Raw genomic sequence first — 19,105 nt, forward strand, 5'->3', positions numbered from 1 at the left:
TTTTGTAGGAAATTTTATCACCTTTAATTTTGGTGAAAAAGTAAAAATTGATAGGAGTAACTGTTTTCGAGATATAAGCAAAAAACAAAAAAACTGTTACCTTAATTAAGCGCTTGCATATAAGCAAATTTAGTACTATTAGTATTGTTATTATAAATGTTATTGTTATTAATATGACGACTAAAGACAACTCTAAGACCTAAGTGACTTTTATGTCTCCTTCTTTTTCCTCTACTAAAGTGTTAGACACAATTAATTTAGTTTAATTTCAGTTTTTTAAACATTTTATTTTAAAGCAAATTTTTGTTTAATATTATTTATATCCAACTCTATAACTTGCTTATGCTTGGTCCTACAAGAAAAATGTAAATAACTATTTTGGTGTTTTCGAGATATAAGCAAAAAACCAAAGTGAAAACTGTTACAGTTACTGAAAAAAATGTAATTCAGTTTTCAATGTTTGAGACGAAGACGAAAATGCAGCATTTAAAAACGACTCTGAAGACTTCAGTGACTTTTATGTCACCTCCTTTTTCTTCTAATAAAGTATTGGACCCAATAAATTAAGTGTATTTTAAATCACAAGACATTTTCTGTTAAAGCACTTTTTTTTAAATATTAATTATTTTTCAAACTTATATCTCGCTTATGGTTAGTCCTACATAAAAAATGCAAATAAATATTTTGTAGGAAATTTTATCACCTTTAATTTTGGTGAAAAAGTAAAAATTGATAGGAGTAACTGTTTTCGAGATATAAGCAAAAAACAAAAAAACTGTTACCTTAATTAAGCGCTTGCATATAAGCAAATTTAGTACTATTAGTATTGTTATTATAAATGTTATTGTTATTAATATGACGACTAAAGACAACTCTAAGACTTAAGTGACTTTTATGTCTCCTTCTTTTTCCTCTACTAAAGTGTTAGACACAATTAATTTAGTTTAATTTCAGTTTTTTAAACATTTTATTTTAAAGCAAATTTTTGTTTAATATTATTTATATCCAACTCTATAACTTGCTTATGCTTGGTCCTACAAGAAAAATGTAAATAACTATTTTGGTGTTTTCGAGATATAAGCAAAAAACCAAAGTGAAAACTGTTACAGTTACTGAAAAAAATGTAATTCAGTTTTCAATGTTTGAGACGAAGACGAAAATGCAGCATTTAAAAACGACTCTGAAGACTTCAGTGACTTTTATGTCACCTCCTTTTTCTTCTAATAAAGTATTGGACCCAATAAATTAAGTGTATTTTAAATCACAAGACATTTTCTGTTAAAGCACTTTTTTTTAAATATTAATTATTTTTCAAACTTATATCTCGCTTATGGTTAGTCCTACATAAAAAATGCAAATAAATATTTTGTAGGAAATTTTATCAGCTTTAATTTTAGTAAAAGATAAAAATTGATAGGAGTAACTGTTTTCGAGATATAAGCAAGAAACTGTTATCTTAATTAAGCGCTTGCATATAAGCAAATTTAGTAATATTAGTATTATTATTATTATTAATGTTATTGTTATTAATATGACGACTAAAAACGACTCTCAAGGCTTTGGTGACTTTTATGTCTTCTCCTTTTTCCTATACTAAAGTGTTAGACTCAATTTATTTAGTTTAATTTCGGTTTTTCAAACATTTTATTTTAAAGCAAATTTTTGTTAATGATTATTTATATCCAACACTATAACTCGCTTATGGTTGGTCTTACAAAAAAAATGCAATTAACTATTTTGTAGGAAATTTTATCAGCTTTAATTTTGAAAAAAAGGTAAAAATTGATAGGAGTAACTGGTTTCGAGATATAAGCAAAAAACCAATAAGAAAACTGTAACTGTTACTGAACAAAAATGTAAATCAGTTTTCAATATTTGAGACTAAGACAAAAATGCAGCATTTAAAAACGACTCTGAAGACTTCAGTGACTTTTATGTCACTTCCTTTTTCTAATAAAGTATTGGACCCAATAAATTAAGTGTATTATAAATCACAAGACATTTTCTGTCAAAGTACTTTTTTTTTAAATATTAATTATTTTCAAACTTATATCTCGCTTATGGTTAGTCCTACATAAAAAATGCAAATAACTATTTTGTAGGAAATTTTATCAGCTTTAATTTTTGTAAAAAGATAAAAATTGATAGGAGTAACTGTTTTCGAGATATAAGCAAGAAACTGTTGCCTTAATTAAGCGCTTGCATATAAGCAAATTTAGTACTATTAGTATTATTATTATTAATGTTATTGTTATTAATATGACGACTAAAGTGTTAGACACAATTAATTTAGTTTAATTTCAGTATTTCAAACATTTTATTTTAAAGCAAATTTTTGTTAAATATTATTTATATCCATCTCTATAACTCGCTTATGCTTGGTCCTACAAGAAAAATGCAAATAACTATTTTGTAGGAAATTTTATCAGCTTTAATTTTAGTAAAAAGATAAAAATTGATAGGAGTAACTTTTGGTATCGGGAATTTTGACAAGCAAAGCTCGATCTAAATCATCGATGTGCTCTAGTTTCATTGCATGCAATTCTTGAGATCTGCAGGCACCCATTATACCCATTATTACAGCCACCTTGAAGAAATGCAGGTATTTAATAATTTGTATATAACAGTTTGTGTTTTTTACCTTCGTTACAAGATATTTTTCATCTGGTGCCTTCTCGATAAACTCTTTTATATTTTCCGAAGATAAAGTTTTCGATTTTTTAGGTTTGTATGTCTCAGATTTGCGCTTCAAAAATGCTTGAAGTTTTTTATAGTTCTCAATATGTATATCGTGACGAATGACTAACGTACTTTTAAGCATTGAGTAGTAACTCCAAAGAGAAGAAGATGAATACTTTTCTGCAAGCATCACAAAATAACTTAATATAATATTTTCAGAAAAAGAAGTTGTGTTTTTTTCTGCGCGCCATTTTAAAAACCTTTCATAAACACACTCATATTTGTGCCGCGATTTTTGTGGTAGAAGATTTTCTATTGCACTCGTTGCGATATTGCGAATGTCAGGTGGCGTGCAGGTCATTTCATTCTCTTCTTCCAACATTTTAAATAACTTTCTGTCACAAAAAACTGCTTGAACAATCACAGATTTCACTACTAGTTCCGACTAAATAATTAGCTGTTTGTTTTTGTTGTCAGCTGATTTGGCTTGTTTGGTTATATTGCTGCGGTTACGGCACACAATTGCCAACATAAAAGTGGTGGAACAGATAAAATTCCAATATTTTCAATTTTGATTGGTTCCAATCCCAATGGATAAAAAATTCTGTCAATTTTACCCATGGGTGAAAACCAATCAGAGACTTCTTTTAATTTGTCGATGGATAAAATGAAAATTTACAGTGGAACTTTCACAACAGTAATGGTTATATTATTTGATGATCGTAGATAAATATTATTTATATCCAACTCTATAACTCGCTTATGGTTGGTCCTACATGAAAAATGCAAATAACGATTTTGTAGGAAATTTTATCAGCATTAATTTTGAAATAAAGATAAAAATTAATTGGAATAACAGTTTTCGAGATATAAGCAAAAAACCAATAAGAAAACTGTAACTGTTACTGGACAAAAATGTAATTCAGTTTTCAATGTTTGAGACGAAGACGAAAATGCAGCATTTAAAATCGACTCTGAAGACTTCAGTGACTTTTATGTCACCTCCTTTTTCTTCTAATAAACTATTGGACCCAATAAATTAAGTGTATTTTAAATCCCAAGACGTTTTCTGTTAAAACACTTTTTTTTAAATATTAATTATTTTCAAACTTATATCTCGCTTATGGTTAGTCCTACATGAAAAATGCAAATTACTATTTTGTAGGAAATTTTATCAGCTTTAATTTTAGTAAAAAGATAAAAATTGATAGGAGTAACTGTTTTCGAGATATAAGCAAGAAACCAAAAAACTGTTACCTTAATTAAGCGCTTGCATATAAGCAAATTTAGTACTAAAAACAACTCTGAAGACTTTGGTAACTTTATGTCTTCTCCTTTTTCCTCTACTAAAGTGTTAGACCCAATTAAATTAGTTTAATATCGGTTTTTCAAACATTTTATTTTAAAGCAAATTTTTGTTAAAGATTATTTATATCCAACTCTATAACTCGCTTATGGTTGGTCCTACAAGAAAAATACAAATAACGATTTTGTTGGAAATTTTATCAGCTTCAATTTTGAAAGAAAGATAAAAATTGATAGGAGTCACAGTTTTCGAGATATAAGCAAAAAACCAATAAGAAAACTGTAACTCTTACTGAACAAAAATGTAATTCAGTTTTCAATGTTTGAGAAGAAGACGAAAATGCAGCATTTAAAATCGACTCTGAAGACTTCAGTGACTTTTATGTCACCTCCTTTTTCTTCTAATAAACTATTGGACCCAATAAATTAAGTGTATTTTAAATCCCAAGACGTTTTCTGTTAAAACACTTTTTTTTAAATATTAATTATTTTCAAACTTATATCTCGCTTATGGTTAGTCCTACATGAAAAATGCAAATTACTATTTTGTAGGAAATTTTATCAGCTTTAATTTTAGTAAAAAGATAAAAATTGATAGGAGTAACTGTTTTCGAGATATAAGCAAGAAACCAAAAAACTGTTACGTTAATTAAGCGCTTGCATATAAGCAAATTTAGTACTAAAAACAACTCTGAAGACTTTGGTGACTTTATGTCTTTTTTTTCCTCTACTGAAGTGTTAGACCCAATTAATTTAGTTTAATATTGGTTTTTCAAACATTTTATTTTAAAGCAAATTTTTGTTAAAGATTATTTATATCCAACTCTATAACTCGCTTATGGTTGGTCCTACAAGAAAAATGCAAATAACGATTTTGTAGGAAATTTTATCAGCTTTAATTTTGAAAGAAAGATAAAAATTGATAGGAGTAACAGTTTTCGAGATATAAGCAAAAAACCAATAAGAAAACTGTAACTGTTACTGAGCAAAAATGTAATTCAGTTTTCAATGTTTGAGACGAAGATAAAAATGCAGCATTTAAAATCGACTCTGAAGACTTCAGTGACTTTTATGTCACCTCTTTTTTCTTCTAATAAAGTATTGGACCTAATAAATTAAGTGTATTTTAAATCACAAGACATTTTCTGTTAAAGCACTTTTTTTTAAATATTAGTTATTATCAAACTTATATTTCGCTTATGGTTAGTCCTACATGAAAAATGCAAATTACTATTTTGTAGGAAATTTTATCAGCTTTAATTTTAGTAAAAGGATAAAAATTGATAGGAGTAACTGTTTTCGAGATATAAGCAAGAAACCAAAAAACTGTTAACTTAATTAAGCGTTTGCATATAAGCAAATTTAGTACTATTAGTAATATTATTATTAATGTTATTGTTATTAATATGACGATTAAAGGCGATTCTCAAACCTTTAGTGACTTTTATGTCTTCTTCTTTTTCCTCTACTAAAGTGTTAGACACAATTAATTTAGTTTAATTTCAGTATTTCAAACATTTTATTTTAAAGCAAATTTTTGTTAAATATTATTTATATCCATCTCTATAAATCGCTTATGCTTGGTCCTACAAGAAAAATGCAGTTAACTATTTTGTAGAAAATTTTATCAGCTTTAATTTTAGTAAAAAGATAAAAATTGATAGGAGTAACTGTTTTCGAGATATAAGCAAGAAACCAAAAAACTGTTACCTTAATAAAGCGCTTGCATATAAGCAAATTTAGTACTATTAGTATTATTATTATTAATGTTATTGTTATTAAAATGACGACTAAAAACGACTCTGAAGACTTTGGTGACTTTTATGTCTTCTCCTTTTTCCTATACTAAAGTGTTAGACTCAATTAATTTAGTTTAATTTTGGTTTTTCAAACATTTTATTTTAAAGCAAATTTTTGTTGAAGATTATTTATATCCAACTCTATAACTCGCTTATGGTTGGTCTTACAAAAGAAATGCAAACAACTATTTTGTAGGAAATTTTGTCAGCTTTAATTTTAGTAAAAAGATAAAAATTGATAGGAGTAACTGTTTTCGAGATATAAGCAAGAAACCAAAACACTGTTACCTTAATTAAGCGTTTGCATATAAGCAAATTTAGTACTATTAGTATTATTATCATTAATGTTATTGTTATTAATATGACGACTAAAGACGACCCTGAAACCTTTAGTGACTTTTATGTCTTTTTCTTTTTCCTCTACTAAAGTGTTAGACACAATTAAATTAGTTTAATTTCAGTTTTTCAAACATTTTATTTTAAAGCAAATTTTTGTTAAATATTTATTATATCCAACTCTATAACTCGCTTATGGTTGGTCCTACAAGAAAAATGCAATTAACGATTTTGTAGGAAATTTTAGCAGCTTTAATTTTGAAATAAAGATAAAAATTGATAGGAGTAACAGTTTTCGAGATATAAGCAAAAAACCAATAAGAAAACTGTAACTGTTACTGAACAAAAATGTAATTCAGTTGTCAATGTTTGAGACGAAGACGAAATTGCAGCATTTAAAATCGACTCTGAAAACTTCAGTGACTTTTATGTCACCTCCTTTTTCTTCTAATAAACTATTGGACCCAATAAATTAAGTGTATTTTAAATCCCAAGACATTTTCTGTTAAAACACTTTTTTTTTAAATATTAATTATTTTCAAACTTATATCTCGCTTATGGTTAGTCCTACATGAAAAATGCAAATTACTATTTTGTAGGAAATTTTATCAGCTTAATTTTAGTAAAAAGATAAAAATTGATAGGAGTAACTGTTTTCGAGATATAAGCAGGAAACCAAAAAACTGTTACCTTAATTAAGCGCTTGCATATAAGCAAATATAGTACTATTAGCATTATTATTATTAATGTTATTGTTATTAATATGACGACTAAAGACGACTCTGAAACCTTTAGTGACTTTTATGTTTTTTCCATTTTCCTCTACTAAAGTGTTAGACACAATTAATTTAGTTTAATTTCAGTTTTTCAAACATTTAATTTTAAAGCAAATTTTTGTTAAAGATTACTTATATCTAACTCTTTAACTCGCTTACGGTATGTCCTACAAAAGAAATGCATGTAACTATTTTGTAGGAAATTTTATCAGCTTTAATTTTGAAAAAAAGATAAAAATTGATAAGAGTAAATGTTTTCGAGATATAAGCAAAAAACCAAAGTGAAAACTGTTACAGTTACTGAACAAAAATGTAATTCAGTTTTCAATATTTGAGACGAAGACGAAAATGCATCATTTACAAACGACTCTAAAAACTTCAGTGACATTTCTGTCACCTCCTTTCTCTTCTAATAAAGTATTAGACCCAATAAATTAAGTGTATTTTAAATCACAAGACATTTTCTGTTAAAGGACATTTTTTTTTAAATATCAATTATTTTCAAACTTATATCTCGCTTATGGTTAGTCCTACATGAAAAATACAAATAACTATTTTGTAGGAAATTTTATCAGCTTTAATTTTAGTGAAAAGATAAAAATTGATAGGAGTAACTGTTTTCGAGATATAAGCAAGAAACCAATAAACTGTTACCTTAATTAAGGGCTTGCATATAAGCAAATTTAGTACTAAAAACAACTCTGAAGACTTTGGTGACTTTTATGTCTTCTTCTTTTTTCTCTACTAAAGTGTTAGACACAATTAACTTAGTTTAATTTCGGTTTTTCAAACATTTTATTTTAAAGCAAATTTTTGTTAAAGATAAAGAAACCAAAAAACTGTTACCTTAATTAAGCGCTTGCGTATAAGCAAATTTAATAATATTAGTATTATTAATATTAATGTTATTGTTATTAATATGACGACTAAAACGACTCTCAAGACTTTGGTGACTTTTATGTCTTCTCCTTTTTCCTCTACTAAAGTGTTAGTCTTAATTTAGTTTAATTTCGGTTTTTCAAACATTTTATTTTAAAGCAAATTTTTGTTAAAGATTATTTATATCCAACTCTATAACTCGCTTATGGTTGGTCCTACAAAAAAATGCAAATAACTATTTTGTAGGAAATTTTATCAGCTTTAATTTTGAAAAAAAGATAAAAATTGATTGGAGTAACTGTTTTCGAGATATAAGCAAGAAACCAAAAAACTGTTACCTTAATTAAGCGTTTGCATATAAGCAAATTTAGTACTATTAGTATTATTATTATTAATGTTATTGTTATTAATATGACGACTAAAACGACTCTGAAGACTTTGGTGACTTTTATGTCTTCTCCTTTTTCCTCTACTAAAGTGTTAGACACAATTAATTTAGTTTAATTCCGGTTTATCAAGCATTTTATTTTAAAGCAAATTTTTGTTAAATATTATTTATATCCAACTCTATAACTCGTTTATGCTTGGTCCTACAAGAAAAATGTAAATAACTATTTTGTTGGAAATTTTATCAGCTTTAATTTTGAAAGAAAGATAAAATTTGATAGGAGGAACTGTTTTCGAGATATAAGCAAAAAACCAATAAAAAAACTGTAACTGTTACTGAACAAAAATGTAATTCAGTTTTCAATGTTTGAGATTAAGACAAAAATGCAGCATTTAAAAACGACTCTGAAGACTTCAGTGACTTTTATGTCACCTCCTTTTTCTTCTAATAAAGTATTGGACCCAATAAATTAAGTGTATTTTAAATCACAAGACATTTTCTGTTAAAACACTTTTTTTTAATTATTAATTATTTTCAAACTTATATCTCGCTTATGGTTAGTTCTACATGAAAAATGCAAATAACTATTTTGTAGGAAATTTTATCACCTTCAATTTTGGTGAAAAAGTAAAAATTGATAGGAGTAACTGTTTTCGAGAAATAAGCAAAAAACAAAAAAACTGTTACCTTAATTAAGCGCTTGCATATAAGCAAATTTAGTACTACTAGTATTGTTATTATAAATGTTATTGTTATTAATATGACAACTAAAGACAACTCTAAGACTTTAGTGACTTTTATGTCTCCTCCTTTTTCCTCTACTAAAGTGTTAGACTTATATGTCACCCCCTTTTTTTTCTAATAAAGTATTGGACCTAAAAAATTAAGTGTATTTTAAATCACAAGACATTTTCTGTTAAAGCACTTTTTTTTAAATATTAATTATTTTCAAACTTATATCTCGCTTATGGTTAGTCCTACATAAAAAATGCAAATAAATATTTTGTAGGAAATTTTATCAGCTTTAATTTTAGTAAAAAGATAAAAATTGATAGGAGTAACTGTTTTCGAGATATAAGCAAGAAACTGTTATCTTAATTAAGCGCTTGCATATAAGCAAATTTAGTAATATTAGTATTATTATTATTATTAATGTTATTGTTATTAATATGACGACTAAAAACGACTCTCAAGGCTTTGGTGACTTTTATGTCTTCTCCTTTTTCCTATACTAAAGTGTTAGACTCAATTTATTTAGTTTAATTTCGGTTTTTCAAACATTTTATTTTAAAGCAAATTTTTGTTAATGATTATTTATATCCAACACTATAACTCGCTTATGGTTGGTCTTACAAAAAAAATGCAATTAACTATTTTGTAGGAAATTTTATCAGCTTTAATTTTGAAAAAAAGGTAAAAATTGATAGGAGTAACTGGTTTCGAGATATAAGCAAAAAACCAATAAGAAAACTGTAACTGTTACTGAACAAAAATGTAAATCAGTTTTCAATATTTGAGACTAAGACAAAAATGCAGCATTATAAACGACTCTAAAGACTTCAGTGACTTTTATGTCACTTCCTTTTTCTAATAAAGTATTGGACCAAATAAATTAAGTGTATTATAAATCACAAGACATTTTCTGTCAAAGTACTTTTTTTTTAAATATTAATTATTTTCAAACTTATATCTCGCTTATGGTTAGTCCTACATAAAAAATGCAAATAACTATTTTGTAGGAAATTTTATCAGCTTTAATTTTTGTAAAAAGATAAAAATTGATAGGAGTAACTGTTTTCGAGATATAAGCAAGAAACTGTTGCCTTAATTAAGCGCTTGCATATAAGCAAATTTAGTACTATTAGTATTATTATTATTAATGTTATTGTTATTAATATGACGACTAAAGTGTTAGACACAATTAATTTAGTTTAATTTCAGTATTTCAAACATTTTATTTTAAAGCAAATTTTTGTTAAATATTATTTATATCCATCTCTATAACTCGCTTATGCTTGGTCCTACAAGAAAAATGCAAATAACTATTTTGTAGGAAATTTTATCAGTTTTAATTTTAGTAAAAAGATAAAAATTGATAGGAGTAACTTTTGGTATCGGGAATTTTGACAAGCAAAGCTCGATCTAAATCATCGATGTGCTCTAGTTTCATTGCATGCAATTCTTGAGATCTGCAGGCACCCATTATACCCATTATTACAGCCACCTTGAAGAAATGCAGGTATTTAATAATTTGTATATAACAGTTTGTGTTTTTTACCTTCGTTACAAGATATTTTTCATCTGGTGCCTTCTCGATAAACTCTTTTATATTTTCCGAAGATAAAGTTTTCGATTTTTTAGGTTTGTATGTCTCAGATTTGCGCTTCAAAAATGCTTGAAGTTTTTTATAGTTCTCAATATGTATATCGTGACGAATGACTAACGTACTTTTAAGCATTGAGTAGTAACTCCAAAGAGAAGAAGATGAATACTTTTCTGCAAGCATCACAAAATAACTTAATATAATATTTTCAGAAAAAGAAGTTGTATTTTTTTCTGCGCGCCATTTTAAAAACCTTTCATAAACACACTCATATTTGTGCCGCGATTTTTGTGGTAGAAGATTTTCTATTGCACTCGTTGCGATATTGCGAATGTCAGGTGGCGTGCAGGTCATTTCATTCTCTTCTTCCAACATTTTAAATAACTTTCTGTCACAAAAAACTGCTTGAACAATCACAGATTTCACTACTAGTTCCGACTAAATAATTAGCTGTTTGTTTTTGTTGTCAGCTGATTTGGCTTGTTTGGTTATATTGCTGCGGTTACGGCACACAATTGCCAACATAAAAGTGGTGGAACAGATAAAATTCCAATATTTTCAATTTTGATTGGTTCCAATCCCAATGGATAAAAAATTCTGTCAATTTTACCCATGGGTGAAAACCAATCAGAGACTTCTTTTAATTTGTCGATGGATAAAATGAAAATTTACAGTGGAACTTTCACAACAGTAATGGTTATATTATTTGATGATCGTAGATAAATATTATTTATATCCAACTCTATAACTCGCTTATGGTTGGTCCTACATGAAAAATGCAAATAACGATTTTGTAGGAAATTTTATCAGCATTAATTTTGAAATAAAGATAAAAATTAATTGGAATAACAGTTTTCGAGATATAAGCAAAAAACCAATAAGAAAACTGTAACTGTTACTGGACAAAAATGTAATTCAGTTTTCAATGTTTGAGACGAAGACGAAAATGCAGCATTTAAAATCGACTCTGAAGACTTCAGTGACTTTTATGACACCTCCTTTTTCTTCTAATAAACTATTGGACCCAATAAATTAAGTGTATTTTAAATCCCAAGACGTTTTCTGTTAAAACACTTTTTTTTAAATATTAATTATTTTCAAACTTATATCTCGCTTATGGTTAGTCCTACATGAAAAATGCAAATTACTATTTTGTAGGAAATTTTATCAGCTTTAATTTTAGTAAAAAGATAAAAATTGATAGGAGTAACTGTTTTCGAGATATAAGCAAGAAACCAAAAAACTGTTACCTTAATTAAGCGCTTGCATATAAGCAAATTTAGTACTAAAAACAACTCTGAAGACTTTGGTAACTTTATGTCTTCTCCTTTTTCCTCTACTAAAGTGTTAGACCCAATTAAATTAGTTTAATATCGGTTTTTCAAACATTTTATTTTAAAGCAAATTTTTGTTAAAGATTATTTATATCCAACTCTATAACTCGCTTATGGTTGGTCCTACAAGAAAAATGCAAATAACGATTTTGTAGGAAATTTTATCAGCATTAATTTTGAAATAAAGATAAAAATTAATTGGAATAACAGTTTTCGAGATATAAGCAAAAAACCAATAAGAAAACTGTAACTGTTACTGGACAAAAATGTAATTCAGTTTTCAATGTTTGAGACGAAGACGAAAATGCAGCATTTAAAATCGACTCTGAAGACTTCAGTGACTTTTATGTCACCTCCTTTTTCTTCTAATAAACTATTGGACCCAATAAATTAAGTGTATTTTAAATCCCAAGACGTTTTCTGTTAAAACACTTTTTTTTAAATATTAATTATTTTCAAACTTATATCTCGCTTATGGTTAGTCCTACATAAAAAATGCAAATAACTATTTTGTAGGAAATTTTATCAGCTTTAATTTTTGTAAAAAGATAAAAATTGATAGGAGTAACTGTTTTCGAGATATAAGCAAGAAACTGTTGCCTTAATTAAGCGCTTGCATATAAGCAAATTTAGTACTAAAAACAACTCTGAAGACTTTGGTAACTTTATGTCTTCTCCTTTTTCCTCTACTAAAGTGTTAGACCCAATTAAATTAGTTTAATATCGGTTTTTCAAACATTTTATTTTAAAGCAAATTTTTGTTAAAGATTATTTATATCCAACTCTATAACTCGCTTATGGTTGGTCCTACAAGAAAAATACAAATAACGATTTTGTTGGAAATTTTATCAGCTTCAATTTTGAAAGAAAGATAAAAATTGATAGGAGTAACTGTTTTCGAGATATAAGCAAGAAACCAAAAAACTGTTACCTTAATTAAGCGCTTGCATATAAGCAAATTTAGTACTAAAAACAACTCTGAAGACTTTGGTAACTTTATGTCTTCTCCTTTTTCCTCTACTAAAGTGTTAGACCCAATTAAATTAGTTTAATATCGGTTTTTCAAACATTTTATTTTAAAGCAAATTTTTGTTAAAGATTATTTATATCCAACTCTGTAACTCGCTTATGGTTGGTCCTACATGAAAAATGCAAATAACGATTTTGTAGGAAATTTTATCAGCATTAATTTTGAAATAAAGATAAAAATTAATTGGAATAACAGTTTTCGAGATATAAGCAAAAAACCAATAAGAAAACTGTAACTGTTACTGGACAAAAATGTAATTCAGTTTTCAATGTTTGAGACGAAGACGAAAATGCAGCATTTAAAATCGACTCTGAAGACTTCAGTGACTTTTATGTCACCTCCTTTTTCTTCTAATAAACTATTGGACCCAATAAATTAAGTGTATTTTAAAACCCAAGACGTTTTCTGTTAAAACACTTTTTTTTAAATATTAATTATTTTCAAACTTATATCTCGCTTATGGTTAGTCCTACATGAAAAATGCAAATTACTATTTTGTAGGAAATTTTATCAGCTTTAATTTTAGTAAAAAGATAAAAATTGATAGGAGTAACTGTTTTCGAGATATAAGCAAGAAACCAAAAAACTGTTACCTTAATTAAGCGCTTGCATATAAGCAAATTTAGTACTAAAAACAACTCTGAAGACTTTGGTAACTTTATGTCTTCTCCTTTTTCCTCTACTAAAGTGTTAGACCCAATTAAATTAGTTTAATATCGGTTTTTCAAACATTTTATTTTAAAGCAAATTTTTGTTATAGATTATTTATATCCAACTCTATAACTCGCTTATGGTTGGTCCTACAAGAAAAATACAAATAACGATTTTGTTGGAAATTTTATCAGCTTCAATTTTGAAAGAAAGATAAAAATTGATAGGAGTAACAGTTTTCGAGATATAAGCAAAAAACCAATAAGAAAACTGTAACTCTTACTGAACAAAAATGTAATTCAGTTTTCAATGTTTGAGACGAAGACGAAAATGCAGCATTTAAAATTGACTCTGAAGACTTCAGTGACTTTTATGTCACCTCCTTTTTCTTCTAATAAAGTATTGGACCCAATAAATTAAGTGTATTTTAAATCCCAAGACATTTTCTGTTAAAACACTTTTTTTTCAAATATTAATTATTTTCAAACTTATATCTCGCTTATGGTTAGTCCTACATGAAAAATGCAAATTACTATTTTGTGGGAAATTTTATCAGCTTTAATTTTAGTAGAAAGATAAAAATTGATAGGAGTAACTGTTTTCGAGATATAAGCAAGAAACCAAAAAACTGTTACGTTAATTAAGCGCTTGCATATAAGCAAATTTAGTACTAAAAACAACTCTGAAGACTTTGGTGACTTTATGTCTTTTTTTTCCTCTACTAAAGTGTTAGACCCAATTAATTTAGTTTAATATTGGTTTTTCAAACATTTTATTTTAAAGCAAATTTTTGTTAAAGATTATTTATATCCAACTCTATAACTCGCTTATGGTTGGTCCTACAAGAAAAATGCAAATAACGATTTTGTAGGAAATTTTATCAGCTTTAATTTTGAAAGAAAGATAAAAATTGATAGGAGTAACAGTTTTCGAGATATAAGCAAAAAACCAATAAGAAAACTGTAACTGTTACTGAGCAAAAATGTAATTCAGTTTTTAATGTTTGAGACGAAGATGAAAATGCAGCATTTAAAATCGACTCTGAAGACTTCAGTGACTTTTATGTCACCTCCTTTTTCTTCTAATAAAGTATTGGACCTAATAAATTAAGTGTATTTTAAATCACAAGACATTTTCTGTTAAAGCACTTTTTTTTAAATATTAGTTATTATCAAACTTATATTTCGCTTATGGTTAGTCCTACATGAAAAATGCAAATTACTATTTTGTAGGAAATTTTATCAGCTTTAATTTTAGTAAAAGGATAAAAGTTGATAGGAGTAACTGTTTTCGAGATATAAGCAAGAAACCAAAAAACTGTTAACTTAATTAAGCGTTTGCATATAAGCAAATTTAGTACTATTAGTAATATTATTATTAATGTTATTGTTATTAATATGACGATTAAAGGCGATTCTCAAACCTTTAGTGACTTTTATGTCTTCTTCTTTTTCCTCTACTAAAGTGTTAGACACAATTAATTTAGTTTAATTTCAGTATTTCAAACATTTTATTTTAAAGCAAATTTTTGTTAAATATTATTTATATCCATCTCTATAAATCGCTTATGCTTGGTCCTACAAGAAAAATGCAGTTAACTATTTTGTAGAAAATTTTATCAGCTTTAATTTTAGTAAAAAGATAAAAATTGATAGGAGTAACTGTTTTCGAGATATAAGCAAGAAACCAAAAAACTGTTACCTTAATAAAGCGCTTGCATATAAGCAAATTTAGTACTATTAGTATTATTATTATTAATGTTATTGTTATTAAAATGACGACTAAAAACGACTCTGAAGACTTTGGTGACTTTTATGTCTTCTCCTTTTTCCTATACTAAAGTGTTAGACTCAATTAATTTAGTTTAATTTTGGTTTTTCAAACATTTTATTTTAAAGCAAATTTTTGTTGAAGATTATTTATATCCAACTCTATAACTCGCTTATGGTTGGTCTTACAAAAGAAATGCAAACAACTATTTTGTAGGAAATTTTGTCAGCTTTAATTTTAGTAAAAAGATAAAAATTGATAGGAGTAACTGTTTTCGAGATATAAGCAAGAAACCAAAACACTGTTACCTTAATTAAGCGTTTGCATATAAGCAAATTTAGTACTATTAGTATTATTATCATTAATGTTATTGTTATTAATATGACGACTAAAGACGACCCTGAAACCTTTAGTGACTTTTATGTCTTTTTCTTTTTCCTCTACTAAAGTGTTAGACACAATTAAATTAGTTTAATTTCAGTTTTTCAAACATTTTATTTTAAAGCAAATTTTTGTTAAATATTTATTATATCCAACTCTATAACTCGCTTATGGTTGGTCCTACAAGAAAAATGCAATTAACGATTTTGTAGGAAATTTTAGCAGCTTTAATTTTGAAATAAAGATAAAAATTGATAGGAGTAACAGTTTTCGAGATATAAGCAAAAAACCAATAAGAAAACTGTAACTGTTACTGAACAAAAATGTAATTCAGTTGTCAATGTTTGAGACGAAGACGAAATTGCAGCATTTAAAATCGACTCTGAAGACTTCAGTGACTTTTATGTCACCTCCTTTTTCTTCTAATAAACTATTGGACCCAATAAATTAAGTGTATTTTAAATCCCAAGACATTTTCTGTTAAAACACTTTTTTTTTAAATATTAATTATTTTCAAACTTATATCTCGCTTATGGTTAGTCCTACATGAAAAATGCAAATTACTATTTTGTAGGAAATTTTATCAGCTTTAATTTTAGTAAAAAGATAAAAATTGATAGGAGTAACTGTTTTCGAGATATAAGCAGGAAACCAAAAAACTGTTACCTTAATTAAGCGCTTGCATATAAGCAAATATAGTACTATTAGCATTATTATTATTAATGTTATTGTTATTAATATGACGACTAAAGACGACTCTGAAACCTTTAGTGACTTTTATGTTTTTTCCATTTTCCTCTACCAAAGTGTTAGACACAATTAATTTAGTTTAATTTCAGTTTTTCAAACATTTAATTTTAAAGCAAATTTTTGTTAAAGATTATTTATATCTAACTCTTTAACTCGCTTACGGTATGTCCTACAAAAGAAATGCATGTAACTATTTTGTAGGAAATTTTATCAGCTTTAATTTTGAAAAAAAGATAAAAATTGATAAGAGTAAATGTTTTCGAGATATAAGCAAAAAACCAAAGTGAAAACTGTTACAGTTACTGAACAAAAATGTAATTCAGTTTTCAATATTTGAGACGAAGACGAAAATGCATCATTTACAAACGACTCTAAAAACTTCAGTGACATTTCTGTCACCTCCTTTCTCTTCTAATAAAGTATTAGACCCAATAAATTAAGTGTATTTTAAATCACAAGACATTTTCTGTTAAAGGACATTTTTTTTTAAATATCAATTATTTTCAAACTTATATCTCGCTTATGGTTAGTCCTACATGAAAAATGCAAATAACTATTTTGTAGGAAATTTTATCAGCTTTAATTTTAGTGAAAAGATAAAAATTGATAGGAGTAACTGTTTTCGAGATATAAGCAAGAAACCAATAAACTGTTACCTTAATTAAGGGCTTGCATATAAGCAAATTTAGTACTAAAAACAACTCTGAAGACTTTGGTGACTTTTATGTCTTCTTCTTTTTTCTCTACTAAAGTGTTAGACATAATTAACTTAGTTTAATTTCGGTTTTTCAAACATTTTATTTTAAAGCAAATTTTTGTTAAAGATTATTTATATCCAACTCTATAACTCGCTTATGGTTGGTCCTACAAGAAAAATACAAATAACGATTTTGTTGGAAATTTTATCAGCTTCAATTTTGAAAGAAAGATAAAAATTGATAGGAGTAACAGTTTTCGAGATATAAGCAAAAAACCAATAAGAAAACTGTAACTCTTACTGAACAAAAATGTAATTCAGTTTTCAATGTTTGAGACGAAGACGAAAATGCAGCATTTAAAATCGACTCTGAAGACTTCAGTGACTTTTATGTCACCTCCTTTTTCTTCTAATAAAGTATTGGACCCAATAAATTAAGTGTATTTTAAATCCCAAGACATTTTCTGTTAAAACACTTTTTTTTCAAATATTAATTATTTTCAAACTTATATCTCGCTTATGGTTAGTCCTACATGAAAAATGCAAATTACTATTTTGTGGGAAATTTTATCAGCTTTAATTTTAGTAGAAAGATAAAAATTGATAGGAGTAACTGTTTTCGAGATATAAGCAAGAAACCAAAAAACTGTTACGTTAATTAAGCGCTTGCATATAAGCAAATTTAGTACTAAAAACAACTCTGAAGACTTTGGTGACTTTATGTCTTTTTTTTCCTCTACTAAAGTGTTAGACCCAATTAATTTAGTTTAATATTGGTTTTTCAAACATTTTATTTTAAAGCAAATTTTTGTTAAAGATTATTTATATCCAACTCTATAACTCGCTTATGGTTGGTCCTACAAGAAAAATGCAAATAACGATTTTGTAGGAAATTTTATCAGCTTTAATTTTGAAAGAAAGATAAAAATTGATAGGAGTAACAGTTTTCGAGATATAAGCAAAAAACCAATAAGAAAACTGTAACTGTTACTGAGCAAAAATGTAATTCAGTTTTCAATGTTTGAGACGAAGATGAAAATGCAGCATTTAAAATCGACTCTGAAGACTTCAGTGACTTTTATGTCACCTCCTTTTTCTTCTAATAAAGTATTGGACCTAATAAATTAAGTGTATTTTAAATCACAAGACATTTTCTGTTAAAGCACTTTTTTTTAAATATTAGTTATTATCAAACTTATATTTCGCTTATGGTTAGTCCTACATGAAAAATGCAAATTACTATTTTGTAGGAAATTTTATCAGCTTTAATTTTAGTAAAAGGATAAAAATTGATAGGAGTAACTGTTTTCGAGATATAAGCAAGAAACCAAAAAACTGTTAATTTAATTAAGCGTTTGCATATAAGCAAATTTAGTACTATTAGTAATATTATTATTAATGTTATTGTTATTAATATGACGATTAAAGGCGATTCTCAAACCTTTAGTGACTTTTATGTCTTCTTCTTTTTCCTCTACTAAAGTGTTAGACACAATTAATTTAGTTTAATTTCAGTATTTCAAACATTTTATTTTAAAGCAAATTTTTGTTAAATATTATTTATATCCATCTCTATAAATCGCTTATGCTTGGTCCTACAAGAAAAATGCAGTTAACTATTTTGTAGAAAATTTTATCAGCTTTAATTTTAGTAAAAAGATAAAAATTGATAGGAGTAACTGTTTTCGAGATATAAGCAAGAAACCAAAAAACTGTTACCTTAATAAAGCGCTTGCATATAAGCAAATATAGTACTATTAGCATTATTATTATTAATGTTATTGTTATTAATATGACGACTAAAGACGACTCTGAAACCTTTAGTGACTTTTATGTTTTTTCCATTTTCCTCTACTAAAGTGTTAGACACAATTAATTTAGTTTAATTTCAGTTTTTCAAACATTTAATTTTAAAGCAAATTTTTGTTAAAGATTATTTATATCTAACTCTTTAACTCGCTTACGGTATGTCCTACAAAAGAAATGCATGTAACTATTTTGTAGGAA

Source organism: Tribolium castaneum, chromosome 8, assembly GCF_031307605.1.
Source record: "Tribolium castaneum strain GA2 chromosome 8, icTriCast1.1, whole genome shotgun sequence".
In the NCBI taxonomy this organism is placed as follows: Eukaryota; Metazoa; Arthropoda; class Insecta; order Coleoptera; family Tenebrionidae; genus Tribolium; species Tribolium castaneum.